Raw genomic sequence first — 14,100 nt, forward strand, 5'->3', positions numbered from 1 at the left:
TACATGGCTCAAAGCAAAGGTTTATACCCTGAGCCTCACCAGCAACGCTCTTTGTGTGGTGGCTTTAGCATTGCTAACATCTATACAGAGTTAATGTTAAATGGTTAAACAGTGACATAGAAGCTGCTGTGTTTAGGTCTTGAGAGCTACCAGGAGTGATGAAGAGATTGAGCATAGCTGCCTAAGGAAACAAAACAGGCAGAAAATTGGTTTCTCACTTTCCTCAAATCCTTTGCAGAAAAAAAGAAAAAAAGAAAAAAAGGGAAAAAAAAAAGGAAAAAAAAAAGGTATTTCTTAGACATGCTGGGGAGGCAACCTCTGTATCTCCAGGAAGGAATGTTCACCACAGTCACCTTCAGCTTTAAAAGCTTGCTCTGAGACTTGCTAGAATTCTTCACACAACACTGTCCGACCCCAAAACCACATCTGATCTCAGTAATCACAGCAATATAAATTTTAAGTAGAAAAAAAGAAAATCAACTTAGCTCCTTTGTCAGCATAAGATGCTCCATTTCAGGCAAAGGCTGAGAAACAGAACCACCACCATCCTCACTGTACCCTTGGAGATGGATAGTCTCCATCTTCTGGGCCAGTTTGTGTTGAGGTGGGCACCAGATGAGCCACTTGTATCTTGATCTCAGGTTTAAAGAATCCCATGACAGCAAGCAGTAACACTCCAGGCAGAGACTCTCCCGCATTAGATCAAGAAACACATTCCCAGCATTTTTCTGCCTCTGACCTTCCTCTTATCAGTGAGTTTCCCCCCTTGCCTGCCTCCCTCACAGCCGTGGGGTGAGGATGGCCCCACTGACCCACCCAAGAGAGGCAGCAGAGCTGGAATGTTGGCAGCTTGGACCCCCTCGTTCCCATCATTAGGAATGATTAAGAAAAATGAATGGTCTCATCACCTTGTCAAAGCCTGTGGTCAGCCCTGAGGAATGCTGCACCTTCAGCCCAAGAACTTTCTCCGTGGCAGCATGAGCCAGACCCCTGGCACACCCAACTGGGCCATCACCTCTTAGAACAACATGGCACCCACTTTGAGCCCACCTACACCTGCTTGTGCATCAACAGGGGCATACTGTGTCCTACCCCATATGGCAGCATAGGACACAGCTGTGTGAATGCATGGCACAGTGAAGAAGTACAGTATCAAGGATGGAAGCCAAAGACACATGAGAAGCACTTCTCAGGAGCATACCTGGTCAGCTGGGTTGGGATGACCAAAATGCTCTTCTTCTCACACTCCTCAAGATCACAGGCTGCAGCAATATGAGCAATGTTTGCCTTAGTTGACCAGATGGCACTGGACAGAATTTCCCCTCAAAACTTTGCATCTCCCACCCACAAGCCTCGCGCACATCAGACTGCCCACAACTCCTAGAGCACCTCTCAGCAGCAGGAGGCCAGGGCTGGACACAGCACAGCAACCTGTGCAGGCAACCAGTGAGCAACACTGACAGCACTTGTACCATGAGTGCCATAATTAGCCATCGCCCACTTACACAACGTAAATGCTTCAAGCTAAGCTGTTCTCAGAGCTGTAAAACCTGAAGTCCCGTTTCTTTATAGAGCCTAAGAAGAACTAATTGGACGTAGCTCCTCACATTATCTCCGTGAGAGGTAAAAAAAAAAAAAGCTGCATTCCAGCCCATGAAGGAGCATTACTGTTATTATCCACCACTCTCAAGATTTACCATCTTAAAAAATACACTCCATCTGGAATCAACTGTGATGTAATCTAGCTGAGTAACTTTTCTCCACGTAGACAAACCACTTAATACTCATTACAGCTAAATTGAGGTGAGACAAATCACTCTACCTTGTTTTAACTAAATGCCCTTTGATGGAGCAGGAACTGCCTGGCTCCCGAAGCTTTTTTAAAACAGAAATTAGAAACTGTTTCAACAATCAAAACAATCTCTCAGCCTGCAGAGCACAGAGCAGCGTCATTTTAAAACACAGTCAGAAACACTGGAGCCTTTCTGATCCTCATTTGAGATTTCAGAGGAAACTGTCTGAGGGGTAAGTAAGATGAATTATGCATTTATTTTGACAGTAACAAATGTTTTCATTTCCACTTATGTTATTTCTCAAAACCACGAGCACGCAGAGCAGAGGTTTGCGCTGAAGCAACGTGGTTGGGATCGAGCCACATTTATTTAAGCCCTTATACCAAAGCTTTCCTTACTTCGGCACTGGAAGAGATGTAAGAAATACAAAGACTTTACTCAGCACAGTTCATAACAGAGATGCAAGAAAAGGATAACACTGCACTCCTTGGAACAAGGATGCTCCACAGCCCCCCAACTGCCTTAGTCACAGCACCTGCACCCTGCCTGGGCAATGCAAAAATGACCTCCTGCTGTGATTCCTCCCCAGGAGATACATTTACAAGTAGGATTTACTAAAACAAAGCACAGCTCTGTTTGCTTTGTCACTGTCCTGCCAACAAGACCCTCCCACCCCTCACAAAAAGCAGTGACACTAAGGGGATTCTTCCAAACCCAAGGAAGAAAGACATGGGAAGAAGAGATGCCCTGCAGCTCTTATACCTTGCTACCAGCTGCCTCATTCTCCCTCATGTGATGGGATGTTGGATGTTTCTGCTTCCTCCCCTTCCATTAAAGACCATCCCATAGAAAGATCTTCATCTGTGCTCAATAAAACACTGTTTGTCAGCAGTTTTGTTATCACACCTCTACTCTTCAGCACAATATTTAAGATTCTTATTGCTCCACTGGTTTTACTTCTTGACACAGACAAGCAGGCTGAAAAATAGGCCAGCAGTTACATCTTGTGAAGAAGGTGATTTATTAAGGCAATGGGGCTCTCTCAGACCAGCTGGGAAGCAGATGAAACTCACATATTTTTATACCTTGTCACTGTAGAAAACTTTTAGAGGTGGACAAAATCATAACCCCTGATTTTTTTCTAGGCAGCCCCCATCTCTCCGCTCTTACCATCAAAACCCACTGATAAAACCAAAGAATCAAGTAGGTTGGAAAAGGACACCTGATGCAACCCATGGAGACACCTGTCTGAGTGAGACTAGTAGGATCTGACCTCGTATAGTTAAAGCAGAGGTGATATCTCAAGTACTGAGTAGGTATTAAAACACTATTCAAGACAATAGAGAAGTGCACCGTCAATCCCAAATAACACAGAAATCCAGTCTCAGATTAACACACATTTCTTTTTAAAGCACCCCACGCCAGTGGCAGTGTGCTGACAACAAGGCTGTGCTGCTAAGCACTGCTCAGGCAGGATGATGGGACATATGCCACTGGAGCTATTTAATTAATGTTTCCAAGCAAGTCTCTAGCTATAAGCTCAGAAGTTGTCCAAGACTCCACACTCCCAATTCAGTTCCAGTTCATTAGGCCTGTCTGGGAGCTTAGCAGCCTCCAGTCAGTCTGTAGAAGTCTGATAAGGTCTCTCTGACTTTGGATTTCCCTGTTCACTGCTGCAATTCTCAACCATGACATCACCTTCCAGCACAGCAGAACATCTGCCCACTGCCACTGTCAACAGCAGCTCAAGAGCTCCTGATACCTTATCAGGCTTTCATTAAGACGCAGCTGATAGGAAAGGAGGAGTGTGTGCCTGTGTGTGCCTGGCATGGCAGAGCAGCCAGGAGAGAGCTGTCATGTCTCTTCAAAAAGTGCCTACCCATACCTCCTTTATTGCTTGAGTGACCTTTACATTACAACTTTCACAGGGGCCATCCTTCTATCACTTAAAGGCAACACAGGAGCTGCTGGAGAGCTCCTGCACCCCACTACTAACACATGCAACCTGTACAACCTGCTTAGTAGGAAGGGGGAAATAAAGCAGCAAAGAGTGTCTTATTTTACCTGACAATACTGAAACAGTGCAAGATCTGCTGCCACCAAATCCAGTAAAGTCACAGCCTACTGACCAGTGCCAAAGCAGTGAATTAGGAGATCATCATAATCTTTCTTATCCTGTACCTCTCCTATTGCTACAGATGGACAAGGGCTGATCTACCACAGTATGGCCCATGCAGGATCTTCCGTGAGGAACTAATTTTAGCTACTGAGAGCTAAATCCCCCACATTGGACAGACCCATGTATGGCTTCTCATTGGTGCAAGAGACATCACCGATGTACAAAAGGGAATGGAGAAATCATTCCATTGACATGACCAGAACCTCTCAGCTACTTGAGTTGGACTCTTCCTTGGGGCAAGAAAGAGGTAAACAAAGTTGTGTCAACAACACTCATTCGGGCTGCAAGTCCCTCACAGATAATGGGATTCTGCAGCTTTAACGATTATGAAAAGGTTAAAATGACCTGCCAGGCACCCTGAGTTGTTTAAGCCTCTTTTCCTTCCTCGTGCTGCTTTAATCTTGGTAACTCAGTCACGTGACCCAGTTAAAAAAAAGCCCCAAAGCCGATTAGTGGCTTCTACAACTCAAAACTACTGGCTGTTAAGGACTCAAAACATTCGGGATGGGGTGAATGCTCTGGGAAGAGGAGTCCACTACTTTTGGGTGCACCTCAGCAGATACTGCAGCCTACAGCAAATCAAGACGACAAAAGGGAATGATTCCTGACAGTAAGGGGTACGCACTGTACTGATCTCCACCCATGTCAGTCCAGTTGCTTAATTCCTTCCTTCCATATCTAAAACACAATCTCTCCTACCTCACCTGGGCTACTGTCCATACAATAGCAACTAAAGGCTGACCCACCATCATACAGCCAATGCACTATGTCTAAAGCCTCCACTGGACCTACGGTTTTGTGGTAGCATCCCTCAATTCCTCATGCATAGCAGTTCTGTGGAAAAGCATGTTGGGTGTTCCTGCAATTTGTAACAAGGACAAGAGTCCATGCCATGCTCCAGTAAAAGCAGTATGTGGGAATCACACTGCGATGCAGAAGCTAGAACCCTATATAGAAATTGAGAAAATAATCCTCCTTCATCAGTACTGGTAAGGATCTTGAATACAGATCTGTGCCCAGTTTTAGACCTCATGCTTCAGGGAATCAGGTGGAAAAGCTGGAAGGAATTCAAGGAAAAATAAGGACTATCAGAGAGCATAGAAAGCATAATCTAGCAGAAGAGCTCAAAGAAACTCAGACTGGTTAGCCTGGAGAAGGAATGACTGAACAAAGACACAGTAGCGGATTCAAGTATGTAAATGATCATCAAAAGAAGAAGCAAACAAATTGCTCTCTGTGTTCACCCAGGCAGAGCAAGCTCTCTAATAACAGGGATACAGAAGGGCTGGAAGACATGGCCGTGGGTGGTTGAAACCGCCACTGATGATGGCTTTCAAGAACAAGTGATGTAACATCTGCTGGGAGCAGTGTAGGTACAGCTGGGTCTGCCTTGAAGCAAAGGGATGGGTTTGGTGACCTAATGGCACTTCAGTTCTGTTCTCCATGACCATCCTGAATACACTACATATGAGAAATTCTATGGCTATTTCACTTAAATTCCAGAAAGCAAATACCACAGTTATTTAAAAGCAAAAAATGAAATCATAAAGTCTTTGACTGGCACATGAGACCCAATAATCTGAAACCATCCAAGCATTTTCACTTCCAATCTCCTACAGAATTTCTCACCTAACTGCACAGTGGCTGGCAAAGAAAGGTGAAAGAAGAGCAACAAGTTCTAGATTAGGACCCTGGAATACTAATGGGATACAGGCAATAGAAAGGTTCCATTGGAAACAGTTGGCTGCTTTAAAATACTGCTAGAGATTTCAGGGTTAGTTCTGCCAGAAAAAGAGAGTTGCCATCTTTAGGAGTTACCATTTCCAGCTTTTCCACAGAAATCAGTAATCCTAAATCACAGAAGGTCAACAAGCACCAGGCTCAGTATGATTATAGCAACAACATATGGCCTCTGTCCCAAAGAGACAAGCTCAATGAATGCAGGCAAGCTGGGGAATGCCAAGAACCCATGTTGGTTTGGAAACAGCCTCAGCAGCAAAACAGCCAAACCACGGTCAAGGTTTGCAGACACTGTGAGAATGGAAGAGCCTGAAGAAGGCTATGAAGACAGTTGTGCCCACGTACACAAAAATGTTTCTCTCCAGAGCTGAGCTCACACAAATGCATTACTGCTGTTGCTTAAAACTCCAGCATATTTGACAAGCCCTTTATTGAGTTTCTTCAATTTCATGACAAACCTCTAATCACAAATAGTTCAAACGCCTGTACAGAAGACATCAGGTTAATCTAAAGCTCTGCGAAATGGAACAGTTGCGAAGGAGTTTTGCTTTGAAATTTTAGATTTGTTTGAATGCAAAAGCATTTTTCTCTTGGACACATTAGCATTACCTCTCAGGTAAGAAGCCCTAACCAGTTTCAGATGGCTGTAAATTCATATTCAATGCTGTACATACAAATGGGCTGGTGGCTTTAAGCAGAATTCCTTCAAAGACGGTTGGAATTTCTGCACAGAAAGCAATAGCACAAAGCAGTCCAGCTGCAGAAGGGCTCTTCTGAGTTTACAAAACTCCTTCCTAAGCAACCTGCAGGGGAAAAGACTGATTATAAGGCAACTTGATGTTTTAGTTGTAAATGTGTATAAACACAGAAGATATCAAATATTCACAAAGGTCTTTCTCTGTTAACATCAAGCTGAAACTTCTTTGGGCTCTGAAAACACATTTCTGATTGTAAGTTTGCTCCCCCCTTTGCTTGGGAAGATTCTTCTGGACAATAAACTCAGCGAGCCTGGGAGGGAACTGCATAATTATCCACTCCACACAATGGAAAACCAGCCTCTCCAACACGGTCCTCAACTGTCAGGAATCCAAGCTGGGTGATAATTAAACCTCAAAACTCCTCTTCTGCTGAGCCCAGAGAGAAATTAAACTTAAATTTCCAGTCCTCAGATACTCCGTGATGCTCAGGGAGCCCCCCATTTAAAAAATCTCATAGATGCAAACGATGCCCTTTGCAGTACCAAGAGGAAAAGTTTAATTGGCAGAGAGAAAAACTAATGATTAGGTTAATGAAAAATAGGCTCTATTGACTCAGGCTGCTCAGCTATTTCTGATGAGGGTAAACAGCCTTCCCTCCCCCTCCTTCCCTGGCCCCCTTTGTCTGCTGCACAGGACAATGCTGAAAGCAGAAACTCATTCAAAAATGATGCCTTGGTGGGAAAAGGCTGGAGTGAGATCAAAGCCCTCCCAGCCAGGGGCCCGGCAGCACAACCTCCATGTGCCCAGGAATTCAGCATTCCCCTCCCCCTGCAAGTTGGCAGCAATGCTGTTTCAGGCTGGGCTCAGTGATCTGCCACTGGAGATGGAGGGTGAGAGTGACAGCTGAAGAAAAGCCGGACGGTGCAAAACACTGCAAGAGCTAATTAAAAAAAACAAGCAAACAAGACCAACAGAAACTGGGATCACAGTCGCTGGTTCAAAGGCCAGCTGAGCTCCAGCTCACGGTTTGCATGGGGGTGAAGGAAGATCCACAGCGAGGCTTTCCCCAGGATTAGCAGAGTCAAATCTCTGCAATGCTCCAGGTCACACCTGGGGTGGACAGGAGGAGACTCCTGCTCAACTGCCCAGCACACACCTGGTTTCACAGCACCACCTGCCCTGGCCATGCTACAAGGGAATAGATCTGGTTGGGAAGTTTTTTTTTTACATAACACATTTATTCATGGTGAAATGCTGGTTTATCAAGAGAGAACTTTTAGTGGAAATGTATCCAATTTCATGCAATTTACAGCTCAGGATGAAATTTCTATTAGAACCTCAGAGGAAACCTAAAATAGCCACAAGCCTATGGCTTAAGACAATCACTGGGGGATGTATAAATCCCTGCACACTAAGCTCTTCTCGAGTTGGGGATTGTGTGCATTGGTGTCAAAGACAAAAATATCTATGGCCAATGATATGGAGTTTGTCTTCACTGCAGGAGGGAACCCTGCATCATTTCCTGTCTTTCAGAAGTAACTGCTGCTGTCAAGCCAGTGGTTCACACCAGGTAGGCAAGGCACCAGCATGGGTTCCAGTGTTCACCCATAGCTCAGTTTAGGATATGGATGCACTTTGCCATTAGCTGGCTTGATATGAAGTCAGAGACACAGGGCTTCTTGGGGGTCCTAGCAAGGAAGCTAATCTCTACTGCAAGCCAGAGCACCAAGGGTACCCAGCGCTTGGCCAGCAATTATAAAGACCTTCAAAGCACAGGTGTCTCAAAAGAGGAGAAGAGACCACCAGAAATGCAAGTGATGGCTCTGGGTATCTGCTGAGATAACTCTTCCCTCTTTCCATTGCATGCTTCCTCCTTTCCAGTCAGTCTCAGAAAAACAGTAAGACTCACACTGTTGTTCTGGCGACAGAACAAAGTAGTAATGTAGTTAAACATTACACGTTCCAAATGCCTAGTGATTTAACTCAACTCAGTTTTGATAAACACATTCCAGTGGCAGCATGACCATGGGAGGAAGGTGCGTGTCTTCCATACACCTCTGAGGACTAAGCACAGCCAGGAAAAACAGCCACACATAAAAACTATGAAGTATTTACAGTTATTCCACTGTGCAGTCCTTCGGTGTCAAGCATAAAGAAGGCATAAATCTGACTCCTGCCAGCTTTCACCTGAGATATAATTCAACAGCAGTAATTGGGTCATGAAGGAGCCCCTTCTTGCCATCAAAAAACATTGCCTGCGCTTTTACACAAGTGTGGAGGGAAATCCTCTTTTTGGAAAGCACTGACACTCCTCTCCCTACCTGCAGTCTTCTGCCAGCACCTGCAGCCCTGCTGGAGGAGCTTGCAAAAGGAAATTAAACAGGAAAAGGGCTGTCAAGTGCAATGTGTTGGCTATGCTGTGCTGGTGGATTGTTTGTCAGGGCCAGCTGGGAACAGCAGTAGGCCAGCCAAAAATATGCTATAACCTAAAACTAAGCATAACAGGGATTCCAGATACCTGCACAGAATGACACGTGGTACAGTTTAAGAATCTGGATACAGCAAACGTATAATTAATGCCTGGAAAGAAAGGCTAGATAATACCTTAGACACTATGTTATTAGCGACGTAGAAATAAGATAGAGGAGTAGACTAAATTGTATCACTGGGCTGCACTGATGCAATGAGACAATAGGAAATAACTGTTTTAAACCAGTTAATAGTACAATGTTAGCACAATAAAAGTAGGAGCAATCATTTAGAAAGAGCAAGTCAATCCTCATTTCTCTCTGATAACTGTGCTTTGTCATCATCTAGGCTACCACTCTAACCCAGGGGTTTTCTGAAGTGCCCTACAAATCCAGCCCTTTCCAGCACTGATTATTTGGGAGGATGCTGAGCCACTCCACTGCAAGGGGAACATGAGCGGGGAGCATCTAACCCAACAGGTCCCTGTCTATTGGACAAATTCATGTTCCTGGGAGAACTGCACAGTCACCTTGCCCAGGGCAGCTGAGGGCAGCCCAGGCACACATCCACCAGGGACAATAAAATCAATCCCACAATGATCAGGCAATCAGAAGAGACTTTCTGATTCCACAAGCTAAACAACTACATGCTATGGCTTTGCAAAAGGACTGTGCAAACCCCTACGGATACATTTCCCTGAGGACGAATCCAACAATTAAAACCACGCCACGCAGCCTCTGCTGTTATTCATTAACAGGTTTATTACCTCCTGCTGAAGCCCTTTGGACTAGGCTGACCGCTCCCCTAAAGGCAGTTAACACGCACAGCTCTGGGTTGCCAGAAGCTGTCTCTAAGGTTTGCTCTCAGCCCAGCTGCTCAAACTGCACAAACAACTATAGGAGCCACTTCTGCATATTCAGCTTTGAATGTATATTCAGTATTTTGGCTTTAAAGCACAAGTTCACAGGAATAAGTTGCAAGCATGGACCCCTGCCTGCTATGCAGCATCACAACCACAAGTCAGTGAAAGAGCCCTGCATTGTGCATACCCATAACATGGCAGAACAGGGACAAAGGGAAGGGATACAGAAAGAGATCACGACACAAATATCTTCCTTCCTGGTAGAGACATCAGCCTCAGTTTCCCTAAGTCCAATGCACAACAAAAGCCCCTGCTGTGCCAAGAGGCCAGTCTCAGAAATGACCCGCGTGCATAGAGAGCCCTTCAGGTCTCCCTAAAGCAAGATTTTTCTCCTGTTCTTATTTAAACATGATCTGAGTAAGCAAGACCCCACTACCTTCCCAGAGAAACTATGCCATAACCTAATAGCTTTCACCTTGAGGAAACATTTCCCAATGACTTTCTCCTTCACCTAATTTCATCCCATTAATCCTAGCTATATGTGCTCGATCCACCCCCCCTCTTCTCCCCACCCTTCCCATACGTGTGCTCAGTTATCACACCCCCACAGAGGCTGCATACCCCTGCCACCAGAAAGGCAGAGGTCTGATCTTGACACTGGCTCACAGTAAGTTCAGCCTCCACAGATGTGTAAGGAAAACCATGGTAGCTGTTGGGACAGCTGGATTTGTCCTCTCTCCCACCTTTTCTCCCCGAAATACATCCTAAGCACGGTTATAAAAGAAAAGTCACCCCTGCCTTGCTGCACAGCAAGCTTTGCAATGCCAGTTCCCATCTCACAAACAGCCTGCACAGAGCTATTTGTGTTGACCAACAGGAATTTAATCAACTAACAATAATATACGGGGTAATACTCAATTGTTTGAATCCACCAGTCAGATGAAAGGATTTACAAAGGCTGGATTTAACTCCCAGCCCTGGCAGCTTTCCCACGGTCCTGCTCTAATCTACTGAGCTAGAGAGAATATGTGAAAACTCCAAAATCTGTGTTTTCCTGCAGGGTGCATTAAATTCAAGTCTCTCAACTACAGATCTGTACTTTTGTCGTGTTCCCTGCTCGGCCACCTGCTCTACCTAACCCTAAGTGAGCAATACGCCACAGCAAAGCGCACTCAGAGACAGCCAGCTTATGCAATCACTAATTCCATAAGCATTACAATGTCTTTAGTGACAAAAAGGCTAAACAAAGCTCAGACTGACAGCAGCCAATTCACCGCACAGAACTGCACTGAAGAAACTGATGTTGCTCAGAAAAACCCATGAGCTGTACCATCATTTGTTCAGCAGATACCACCACCCCCTCAGCAGGTTAGAGGATGCCTTACAAGACTGCAAATCACTGACAGGTTCGTGTTTGCTCACTTTGCAGAAGAGGAGCCTTATTACACAAAAACAGTGAAATACTCCTAAATGTTTTCACTGGTAGCTCTGCAATCCAGGGCCAGAGGAGGGTGAGTGCTCACTGCTGTGGGAGCCAAGCAATTCAGCTGGGAGAGACAGACAAGGGGGCAACCCATGACGAATGAGCTTGTATCTGAGCAGGTGCTGGATATAGGAGAAAGCAAGGAGGCAACTCCAGCCCACATCACTAAGTCCCTGCATCCCTTCCAAGCACAGACTGTCCCACTGCTGGGCTGCCTGTTAGCCCATTCCTCTGGAAACCCAGCACTGCTGGTCAGGACTTCAGGGCAAAGGGGGTCTTTGGCCACAGCCTGAAGGTCATTTTACCTCTGCTTTGGAAGCACTTAGGGTAGGAGAGGACTAGAGTAGTGGCATGGCGACTGCTCTCCCAAATCCAGCCAGCCCATGACCTTGCAGACCAGTGCCTTGGAGGGACCATGGCAGAATGAAAAGAAGAGAAAACAAATGCTTTGAAGCTCTCAAGCAAGGACAGCATGAAGTAAAAACATCAGGATTAACCAGCAGTGAAGACAGACCACACTACTTTCCACAGGTCACTTGCAATATTTGACTTGTTCACAGCCCAGCCAGATCCTTGTCAGCTGTTGCAGCGTACCACTTAATAAATGACACCTCAGGGGGGTTCAGTCAATAGATCCACAATGGGACAGTCTTGGAAGTACTGCCAACATGGATGCACACCCTTGACAGGGAGTGGACAAGCACAAGTAAACTGCAGACAATGTGGCGAAGACTCAGCTTCACAGCCAGCCATGGTTTGTAACAGGAACAAAGTAGGGACAGCAATTTCCTGTGTTGGAAGGAGGTTTGGGCAAAGATTTGACAGCTTTAAAGCCCCAGACTTTGGTCTCCCATTTGGCAAGCCAGTCTTCTGCCCCAGGAAGCATCCATCCCCAAACACTAATTAAACAAGAAAAACAAACAAAAACCCCACAATGGAAACATCTCTAAGCGTGGAGATGTTTAGACATGCAATACTTGAAGATGCTTTTCTAGATGAACCCATTCTGAGACCCTTACAGTGCTTCTGCCATCCTGAGGAGGCATCAGAGCAGTAGACTTGGGAGTTGAATGAACCACAACAAGTGAAGAAACAAACACAAACAACACCAAGAGGCACAGGAGGGCCCTCCCTCCACTCCAATCTGCACTAATCTCCTCCAACGTCTGCGCTGCAGAAGATAATTTAGAGGCAATGGCACGCTCCCTAACACATTGCCTCTCTCACACAGCAATTAAATGTACATCATTGTCTGGCTGTCCCGTATCCTTGGGGCAGGCGGGATTGTCATCATCTTAAAGTCTTGATTTACAGAGGTAATAATCATGGCACCAGCCTCATTACATGCCAACTTTCGGGAAATTAGGTGATAGATATTATTCATTAACTTGCCACATGATACCCATATCCATCCATCTGTTACAGCTGAGCTAACATTTTGGTTCAGAGCATGCAAGCTAATAGCTTCTTTAGGAAGGAAGCAGGCATTGTCCTGAAATGTGATGGGAGAAAAGAGTAGGACTGAAACTACATGAGAACTGTTTACCAAAGAAAAACAAACAAAAAGTAACCGAAGAAGAAATGAAGCCAAGACCTCTCGGAGCTTGGAAGCTTCATGAGCAGCAGAAGGATGCTCAGGCCAACACCCTCCAAAGCAGAGTAATACACAGTGCTCAAAAATGGCATGCACAAGTCAAAAACTTTGTTTCTGGTGGGCTCAGTCCAAAAAGGTGAATATGAAGCAAAGTGGATTAACACGATTTTGGGGTACTGTAGCAGGCTGCTTCATTACAGTGAACTGCTCTCAATCAAGGGCTGGGACAGAAACTCCCCAAAGTACACAGGAGTGCAGTCACAGAGGAGATGAGGACCTCCAGAGCTTACCCTGCTCATCATCCAGGTTACAGTTTTGCCTTAACTGAGATGGGCATCTTTTAAGAGCTTAATTTCAGGATGAGTCACTGCCAAAAAGGGGAATGAAAAGGATTCCTGTGTAGTATTTTTCATTATTATTTTTTCAGAGACAGCTGTGCTCTTAGGAAAAGAAACCAGAGGGCAAATGCTGAGACCTCAGAGGCACAATCCTACATTGCACAGACATCTACTCTCAAGTATTAGTCATCATTAGGCAAATAATACAAATGGTTTCCCAGCAAACGTCTTGCCAGGAGGAAGAGAAAAGTGAGTGTGGATGCTGCTGCTGCAGCCAGTGCCAGCCTTTAATATGTCAACACTACAAGACTCTGATGGAGGCTCTCCAGCAGTGCAGAAAGTTTGTGCCCATCAAGCTATAGCATGCCCAGGGGCCAAATTTATCTTCTCTAACCCTATATGACCCTTTTAACAAATGCTTTCTCAAGCAGAACACATTAACAAGTACCACAAAAATAAAAGGGTTTCACATTCCTCCCTTCAATTGCAAGGAAGTGCTGTTGTCAGCCACAGAAAATACCAGAGCTGGCTGGGACTTTGTATGAAGGAAATGCCACAAAATGGGCACAGGGAGCCAGCACCCACCCTGGAACTGCCCAGCACAAGGGCAGCCAAAGTCTCCAACTCAAGCAGTGCTCAGCACTCCAGCTCCAAACTGGAGCTGATAACCCCCTCCCCAACTCAGGGCATTCAGATGAGCAGAATCAAAAGCACAGTGTGTGATAATGCAAAAGCAGTTCAGGAGAGGTATTCACATCCCAACTGTGCAAGGTAACAAACCTGCCAGCACAGCAGCATTAACAAGTCTTCTGCTGCCAATGTACTTCACAGCACTTACTGAACAGCTCAGTAACCTGAGGAATGATAAAAATGGAAAAGAAACTGTACTCAGAGTCCATATGCTCTGTGGGGCCAGTCCTGGCCAGCCTTGCTTTCCTGGAAGA

The 14,100-nt window shown here is 45.4% G+C and overlaps 1 protein-coding gene across 3 annotated transcripts in view; it reads right to left on the reverse strand.

The window, feature by feature from the left end:
• Nucleotides 1-14,100, reverse strand: part of CCDC85C (coiled-coil domain containing 85C) — a 93,939-nt gene that overhangs the window by 38,083 nt on the left and 41,756 nt on the right. The gene's annotated exons all lie outside the window — the stretch shown is intronic.

The sequence above is a fragment of the Coturnix japonica genome, chromosome 5 (genome assembly GCF_001577835.2).
Source record: "Coturnix japonica isolate 7356 chromosome 5, Coturnix japonica 2.1, whole genome shotgun sequence".
NCBI lineage: Eukaryota > Metazoa > Chordata > Aves > Galliformes > Phasianidae > Coturnix > Coturnix japonica.